This window comes from Myodes glareolus, chromosome 22, assembly GCF_982192425.1.
Source record: "Myodes glareolus chromosome 22, mMyoGla1.1, whole genome shotgun sequence".
Lineage (NCBI taxonomy): Eukaryota > Metazoa > Chordata > Mammalia > Rodentia > Cricetidae > Myodes > Myodes glareolus.
This window is the reverse complement of record NC_142047.1, coordinates 54,145,551-54,154,479: the sequence shown is the minus strand read 5'-3', so window position 1 is coordinate 54,154,479 and position 8,929 is coordinate 54,145,551. Positions and strand designations below refer to the sequence as shown.

At 48.6% G+C, this 8,929-nt stretch overlaps 2 long non-coding RNA genes across 2 annotated transcripts; one reads left to right on the top strand and one right to left on the bottom strand.

Annotated features, from left to right (window-relative positions):
- Positions 1-2,590: 2,590 nt before the first annotated feature.
- LOC125410526 (uncharacterized) lies at positions 2,591-5,440 on the bottom strand. Its single transcript, XR_007235083.3, has 3 exons — positions 4,949-5,440; positions 3,762-3,909; positions 2,591-2,980 (listed from the first exon to the last, which is right to left on the bottom strand). It is a non-coding gene; the product is annotated as an uncharacterized LOC125410526 (long non-coding RNA).
- On the top strand, positions 5,411-6,822 carry LOC146890216 (uncharacterized). Its single transcript, XR_014999096.2, has 2 exons — positions 5,411-5,549; positions 6,594-6,822. It is a non-coding gene; the product is annotated as an uncharacterized LOC146890216 (long non-coding RNA).
- The last annotated feature ends 2,107 nt before the right edge of the window (positions 6,823-8,929 follow it).

The following is an 8,929-nucleotide window of genomic DNA, read 5'->3' as shown; positions in this document are numbered from 1 at the left end:
TTAAATTATCACTCTGCAACATGACCGATGTACCAGATCTTTGCCTAGTTAGATAAACAACATTCCCCAATAGGCCGCCTGTCTTCCCAGGCTGCTTACCTGGGCCCTCCTCTCCCTGTGCATCTCCAACCCCACTGGAACTGGGGGCCTTGTTCTCTGGGTACTCTCAGATGGGCATGAGCTGACAAGGTCTGCAGCTCCTACTGTGGCCCCTTCTGTGATGTTTTTTCCAGCCATGCTAGGAGAAGTGCTGTGTGTTATATGGGTAAAACACGCTCCGGGCTGAGGAACGGCCTAGTCGGTAAAGCCCTTGCCGCGTAAGCATGCTGACTAGAGCTCAGTCTCTAGCACCAGGTAAAAGCCCAGAATGGTGGTGTGTGTTTGTAATGGTAACACCAAGAGATCAGAGACAGGAATCCCGGGGGCTTGCTGGCCAGCCAATCTAGCCCAGGCCCCAGTGAAAGACCCTGTCTCAAGAAATAAGGCTCGAACAGCTCCTGAGGAATGACACCCCAGGCTGACCTCTGACTTTTACACATGTATACATACACACACACGAACACACACACATGAACATACACATATATACATATTCATATAAATGTGTACGCACAAAGACATGCTTCAGATGAGGAAGGCAAGCACCACAGAAGTGCAGACAGGACTCCTCCTTCAAGAGTAGACATCTGAATAAAACACAGCATTTTCAATGAAGAATTTCCATGTGTTCCCAGATCACAAGGAAGGAACCTCAGAGAGATTCAAGAAACACAGGACTGAGGCAAACTCTCAGGGATCATGCTATACAGAGAGCACCAGGGGTCCCCAAAATGTTCTCCCATGTTAGAGGATGTTGCCCCACAGCGTCTCCATGTCTGACATGTACAGAACACACGAAGTGAGATGTGTATCTAGTTCAGGGCACTGTAGACAGTGACTCTGGTCCCCAGGACAGTATCTACAAACAAACATTTAATATGGTTCCTCACATTGTGGTGACCCCAACTATAAGATTATTTTGTTGCTACTTCATAACTGTAATTTTGCTGCTGTTATGAACTGTAATGTAAATATCTGTGTTTTCCAATGGTCTTAGGTAACCCCACGGGACAAAAACAATATAGGTATCCCAGCAGCATGTCTGTGGGCAGGCTGATTACTTTGGTAGTTGAGTTTTGCATGAGTGCTGTTTATTTATCCATACACTGCTAAGATTTGGGCAGGAAGTGACTGGTCTGGCTGAACTGGGGCTGTCATTGATCTCAGTAGCAAGGTGTCCTGAAGGGGGCAGAAGGCACAGCTGCTTGGGCAAAGAACCAGAATTTTGTTTCCCTAAGGTAAATAGGCAAAGTTTTACCCTATGAAGTTCTCTAGAAGCTCAGGTAGAAGGTTCTAGAACGACTAAAAGAGGAGCCCTGGAATTCAGCACACAATTTAACCTTGTCCTCAGCTCCTTTTGTTCCAAACATATATCTTATAAGGAGTGGGTGTGGGTACACTGTCCAGGACCAATGTCACTGTACACAGCCACCTAAATGGGGTGTACTTCTGCACTCAGTGTTTCTGTGCACATCAGATGTGGAGACCCTGTGAGGCAATGTTCTCACAGCTAAGCACAGCTCTAGCAGACAAGAGACAATGGCAGAGAACAGCAAATACTGGCTTCTCCTGCCAGCATCCTGACTTCAGCCCAATTCTTCTGGTTTTTCATTTTTAAAAATGCATGCATATTTACATGTACATATGTATATACATATATATGTTCATATTCATACATGCACATATGTGTATGTGTATATATGAATTTATATATATGTACACACACATATATATGATCATTCATCCCAGAAATACTCAGCAAAGCCACACCAGCCAACCAGCTGACAGTGGCTGTCAGGTTGAGTTGAAGGGAGAAATACTGAATGCAGGAGCGGAACTGGGCCCAGGGGTGAAGGACGATTGCTTTGCTTTTTTCAAGGCTACTGGAGGAGAGCTTCCTCTGCCTCTCGAGTTCCTGAGTTCCACAACTGTGAGACTCCCCTAGACACAAATCTTCACTCCAGAACCGCTAACGGAAGCTCCCCACAAAGCACCTTCTTGCAGAGTATTCTTTATGGTGACAAGTGAGAGAAGCAGCCTACTTTCCTGAGTAGAGCTATGGACTGGATGTGCAATGACCCCTTTTGGGGTCAAAAGGCTCCTGGGTACAGAGTTCTGAGGTGATAACTATTTGGCTCTTATGATACTATAATCATAAGGACTTTGACAAAGTCAATTAATTCTTTGATAGGTTTGGAACTGAGGAGATAGCTCAGGCAATGAAATGCTTGCCACACAAGCACGAGGAGAAAGACCTGAGTTCCATCCCTTATGAAAGTTGGGTGTGGTGTACACACTGGTAGTCCCAGCACTGGGGAAGTGGGGACAAGTGGGTTCCTGGGGTTTGCTGGACAGTGAATGATACTGGCCCAAAAAACATGATAGATGGTAACCAAGGAATGACGCCCAAAGTTGACCTCTGAACTCCACACTTATGAGTACACACATGTATGTACACCAGCGCATTTATGTAAACATGCACCTTCAGAAATTGATTATAATTTGATTTTATTATTTGGAGCTCCGTGGGACTGAGGCAGAGTTTGAAGCTCTATCAGGGGAGACCAGAACACAGCCACTAGAAGGTTCACACCAAGTAAAGCACCTGAAAAGGCCAAGGCCAGTTCATGAGGCCAGTGTGAAAAGTAACGGCCAGGGACAGAACAGAAACAAGCTCCTGGGAGCAGGAAAAAGTAAACAAAGCAGATAGTGAGGTTGTAAAGTGGAAACCAACAGGGCGGCAATGTCACAAGCAGGCTGGGAGGGATGGAAGCTTGCTGCCGTGGACACGAGACACACTCCCTCTGGCCAAGGAGGACCAGGTCCATTCTTCTCCAACACTGTGAAACCCCGCAGCTTCCGTTGCGAATGCCTGCTCTCACTGCACAGGATAGGAAATAAAAGAGTTGCAAGTTGCATAGACTTTGGGTCTGTGATATTTTAATTACTTACAAGGCTTTATGACAAAGATTATAAATTTGAAAAAAAAAAAAAGCTGGGATACACAAGAGAAACAGATCGGAAGCAAACTTGAGCCCCAACAGGCAGATGGGCCATCTGAGGAAGGTACCGCATGGGTCAGAGGCCAGGGGAGAAGGGGCCTCTGTGCCAGGAGTTTGGACTTGAAGTTCATGGTGACACGAAGTACCGGAGAGATGACGGCTTTTCCAGTATTGAAAACATTCACCCTGAATCAGCGTTTCTGAAAAGGTGACCTCCAATTGCAACAGCACTGCAAACACCCCCAAACTGAGTTTGCCTTGCAGTTTGGTCTGTGAGCATGAGAGAGACCATTCCTAGACGTCAAAACCCAATTTCCTGTGCCTTGCACATCTCGGTTTAAACACCAGTAGGCAAGACCTCGTGCGCTGATGAGACCTCTGGGCTAATCCTTCGTTATAAAAGTAATTTACTCTCAAGAGGATGGAGCGACATAAGCTCTGGGGTAGGAATTTAAATTGGGAGCCTCTGTGTCCTTGCTCAGGAACTGCTCATATCTACCTCCAGGGTGTCTGCTCCATTTTAATGACACGCATTTACCCAGCTTCCCCTCTCATTGTCCACAGAACTCTGCCCCACATAGGGATATAGGAAATATTTAAATGATATTCTGTGAGGCCCTGGATTCTAAAGTCCTAAAATAACGGGAGTGACCCGCCAACCTGCTGGTAGTTCAAGCTTGTCTACCCTGTGGGGCACACTCAGGGACACTGGGTATGACCTCTGCTCAGAGCCACTGAGGACGTGTGAGTCTCTGGAGAGATGCCCGTGTGGACCAGGAGAAGAAATGCTGCTTTGCTCTTTTTCCCCCTAAGAGAAATAAGAATATCAGGTGTCATGATCAGGGTTCTCATGTTTTTACTGAGCCAGCCAATCACAAGAGGGCTTGCAGGCAGGCGCAGTGGCGCAAGTCTGTCACCTCAGCACTTGAGGCAAAGCCAGGAGAATCAGGAGCTATGTAGCCAATGCAAGGGCTACATAAGACCCTGTCTCAGAACAACAGGCTCTCTGTCCTTCACGGCTCTTCTTAAAGGCAGGGTTTCTAACGTCCCCCACTTTGGCTCCTTCCTGTGTGTTCCCTCCATCCAGTCAGGCCTGCTCCTAGCTCACATGAGCTGCTTCACCCCATGCCCACACCTGCACCACTAGGCTCCCTCAGACTTCCTTCCTCTTCCTGGCCTCTCTGCAGCATCTGTCACTCTACCCCTCCCCTTCCCGCAGCCCAGCCATTGTCTCCCCACGCTACATCAGCATCAGATGCGTCAGCGACTCTCCTTCCCCTTCCAGGACTACTCTATGATTCAACGCCCCTAATGCAAAAATTTTAAATCCAATTTGCTCCAGAGCCCAAAACATTTTGATACGGATACAAAAATACAAGTGTAAAATTCCACACCTGACCTTAGGTGAGGCACAGCCAATGACTAGTCAAATAAAATATTGTGTTAAATTCCCTGACAAGCTATGGGATGAAACGTGTGTAAAACACAGATGAGTCTCATGTTGAGACTTGAGGTCCATTCCCAAGATATTTCTTTACAGACACAAAAACATTCTGAAATAATAATTTAAAAAATTGAAATCTGAAACACATCTGGTCCCAAGCATTGGGCATAGAGGAAAGCTAGTCACATGACTGACCTGCTATGTGACTGCCACCATAGAGATGCTGGCTGCAAGGTTACCCTCCTACTCCTCACCCTTACCCCACGTCAGCTTTTGAGTGAGTGACTAGGTCCTGCTTATGCCTACAGGGAGGCCCTAATTAACACTAACCCCTCCTTTATCCGCAATGACTTTCAGCCTCAAAGTGTGTTCTCAGCTGGCTTCTTTGGGCCCTCAAACTTACCTCAGCCTGGACTGCCACAAGGCACCTTGGAACCCCACTATAGAAGGGGGTACACGATAGCCCCTGTGGTAGTGCATGAAGTTAAAGTGCACCAAGTTGTCAGCCACATCAGCCCAGAGGAGCGTGCAGACCTTGTCTACACTGTCGTCTATCTTGGGAAGACCCATCGAGGGGTGTTAAGTACTAGATAGGACTACCCAGAGACTGGGCTGGGTCTGTGTCCAGGCAGAGGCCTCCCCATGGACTGAGACAACGAGGATTGGTGGACACTGGAAAGGAGCAGGCTTCTGGAGAGCCCGCTGGATCTGCCTCACGGGGTCAGATCCGGGAAAGTTCGGTAGCGGAGAAGGAGCTCTGTGAAGTCTTTCACAAGGGCATGATCCCCTTGCCCAACCCCCATTATCTCAGCGCCCTTCTGGATTTTAGAGCAGTCGCAGGCATCCGGGCCACAGCACCACACGTCCCTTCGCGCCTGCCGCAGAACTAGGACTACTACTGTGGAATGCTCAGTGCCTCAGATGCCGTCACAGCGGTAAGGCACCCGGCTGAAGAGGTTGCTAGGCCCCCTTTGGAACCAGGCGCTTCAGGAAACGAAGCTACGGTGAGATAAAGTGTGCGGTGCCGCGGAGGGAGTTGGGGGCGGGGTCTTAAAGAGGAGCAGGCTGATGAGGAGAGCTAGCCGCCTTCCCCGTGCCTTCTATTTTGAATGCAGATAGGGCTGCTGGGGTAGCCCAGCAGCCAATCTAGGTAGATAGGACTGCTGGAAGCCCAGCAGCCAATCTGGGTCACGAAGCAACCTTGGGTATGGAAGGCCCACACAGAATGGAGCTGATGGTGGGAGGTCCCTGGACACCAGATAAGACCTGCTGACCCAGCCCAGCTCTAGGGAGCATACCTTCACATTTCTGTTTGAGTAAATTCAGTGTTCATCTGAATCGTCTCCTCTAATCCTGCACCACCTTGTGCAATAATCATGCTTTGGTGTATGAGTTGACCACTTCTTTCTGGCTGGCAAGCATCTGTAGAGATGGCAGCCTGCACTGTATTCCTCAATGGTCCCTGGTGTCGTAGTCAGCTACCTGCCCACGCCAATCCTATTCCAGCCTGCGATGCGGGTGGTCCTGAGCAACTTTGGGATTTTTTTTTTTTTTGAGGGGGTTGGTTTGGGTTTGGAGGGATGAGCGGTTTTGTCAGCCCGTCAGTATAGGTGTTTAAAGACAAGAATAAGCTGGAATGTGCAAGCCAGATCACAATGGGAAGGCACTGACGCTGGAGCATATCAAGAGAGGCTGAAAGAGCCCATCCAACAGAGGAGGAAGGGGGCCTGCAGAAAACCCAGTGCAGCAGCGTTACCATGGCAACACTGGGTCTGGGTGTTGAGGTGCTGGTGGAGCCCCTATGAGAACAGAGCAATGAGGCAGGAGGTCTAAGTCGGTTCGTCCCCCATCTCTCCTCCCACGCCTGCCCACACATCAGCCCTCCTCTAAGACAGACTTTCTTGAAGCCTTGTGTTTAACCCTGACAACTCACGAGCTTGGCATTCTGAATCAGTTCGATGTATGATTTCATACAGAAAGAGATAATTTGAAATCTACAAGTAAAACAGCCTTCTTTGTCCTGTGACTTTACACGTGCCCTTCCACAGCAGGTACACCCGATTACAAAGTTTGCCTTCTTCACATAAGAAGCGGCAGCATTTAGGAGAAAAGCCTGGATCTGCGGCAGTTGCTGGTCCTGTGGAAGCCGTACCAGAACCTTCCTTCATTGAAGACAAGGACATAACTGTGGCATTGTCCTGGAACCTGGGACTCCACTCATATGTTGTCTTTACTTTGGCCCATCTCTGTTAATCAAGGGTTTCTTTTGTATCTTAATTTTTGTTTTATATTTTATGCATGGGTCTGGGAAGATGGCTCGGTTAGGGAAGTACTTACTATGCAAGTGTAAGGACCTGAGTTCAAATCCTTAGAACCCACATGAAGCCAGACACGGTAGCACCTATCTGTAATCCCACGCAGGGATGGGAGGATGCTTAGAAGATCACCAGCAAACTAGCTTGGTGTAATTTCACACATGTATGGTTTTTTTTTATTGTTGTAATTTTATCAACCTCCATGACTCTCTCTTGTCCTCCTCTCATTCCTGGTGACCCCCTTTTTCCCCAATCAGTCCCCCTTCTGTTCTGATGTCTTTTTGTGCAGATCTTGTATGAGGAGCCATTGAGCTGGGTGGTCATGATTACAATGGAGTTCCTAGCACTCCTGCCCAGCTCTCAGCTCAGACAGCCTCTCCCTCTCCACAGTGTTCCATGGGCCTTGCAGGGGTGATACCCATGCCTTATTTAGGGCTGAGGACTTCACTAGCAACTTTCTCTAGGAGTCAACTTACCATTTCACACTCATGGGTGACATGGGAAACTCCAGGGCTTGGGGCCTGCTGTGGCATTTGCAGGACGTACCAGTAGCTTTACCTTATGTCGGCAAACCAGCAGCCATTGCTTCTTCCCGTATCTCCAGCCCTGCCAGGGCCCTTCTTTTTCATCTGTGCATGCCAAAGTGACAAGCCAAAGTCACAAGCCAAAGTGAACTTCCCTACCTGTGCGCCCATTGTCCACTGTAGTCTAGCCAAACTCCCCGGACATCTGATCTCTTTTATTTATGTGAAAATGCACCTTGTTTTGAGATATGGGTTTTTTATCTTATCAATGTGCTTTCTTTTATGAGATACAATCTTACTATGTAGCTCGGGCTGGTCTTCTGTGTCAGCCTTCCAAGCACTGGCCCCTGCCATCATGCCCTGATTGGCCACTGGTTGTGTTTGCTTTGTTCCCACCCAGAGTACTGGGAATGCGGGCATGCGCCATCACACTCTGTTTATGTCATGCTGCTAAGCATTGAGCCCATGGCTGCATGAGTGTCAGGCAGGTTCTCTACCAACTAAGCCACATCCTTAACCCCTTTTGTGCCAATAATGAGACGTCATTGAACCAGAGAACTAACAATATATAACAATGCCTCCAAATTGCTGCTTCATAAGACATTCTGAAGATGCAGGATTGCAGCGTACAACTCCTGCGCTCTATGCGCTACCATACAATTTGCGAGCTTCAGGCAAGGGGCTGGAGGTTGAAACACACAAAGATACACAGACAGAGAGACAGAAACACGGACCTCTAGTCGCTGGTAAGAAGCCCCTTATTCAGTAGCACCACGGAGGCTGATATACCCAACAGTCAAGTGGGCCAACAGGTGAAAACCTCATCCTCCGATCCTCAAGGCCAAGGCAACACGTGCTCGTGAAGCAGAGCTGGTAAACAACTTTGACACAGCTTTCAGTAGCTCAAATCAGAAGGAAAGTAAAGATCTCTAGCAGGGAAGAGCAGCTGGAGGCCAGGACTCCAAATGGTCCCAACATAGGATGGTGGGATGGGAAGACTGGATTCACAGAGAAGCTGCATCTGTACTGCGCCTATGGAGATAAGCCGCGTGGCCTTCCTGTAAGGCCCTGAGAAGTCCCGCAGCAGGGAGGCCTCCTTAACCTCACCAGGCCCAGACTCTCCTGAACACAGTGGGTCAAGACCACTCCCATAGGCTATTTAAACTGCCCCCAGTCTTCCCTTTTCCCCCTCCATGTTTTCCCGGGGGCCACCCGAACCAGGAGCGCTGGCATCCATTAAACCTGGGCTTCTAAATGTTAAGTTTTTCTGACCCAGTAATCTGCTCCGCCAACACAATAATCCAAATCAAACCAAATCAGATTGAATTAAAAGAAGCCTAGGTTTAATGTCCAGTCAATTCAGGCTGGACATTGTCAGGTCCAAAAGACGCTCGGGACAACTGGCCAGCTGTGGTGTCTAAAAGCAGACCAAAGTGCATGCTCCTCCAGGCTCACTCAGTCCCTGTGGCTCCTCTCAGCCCGGCCCCTACCCTAAACTTCTCCAGCGCCTGGGCTTCCCTTCTCACAGCCTCTCATTCCGATACA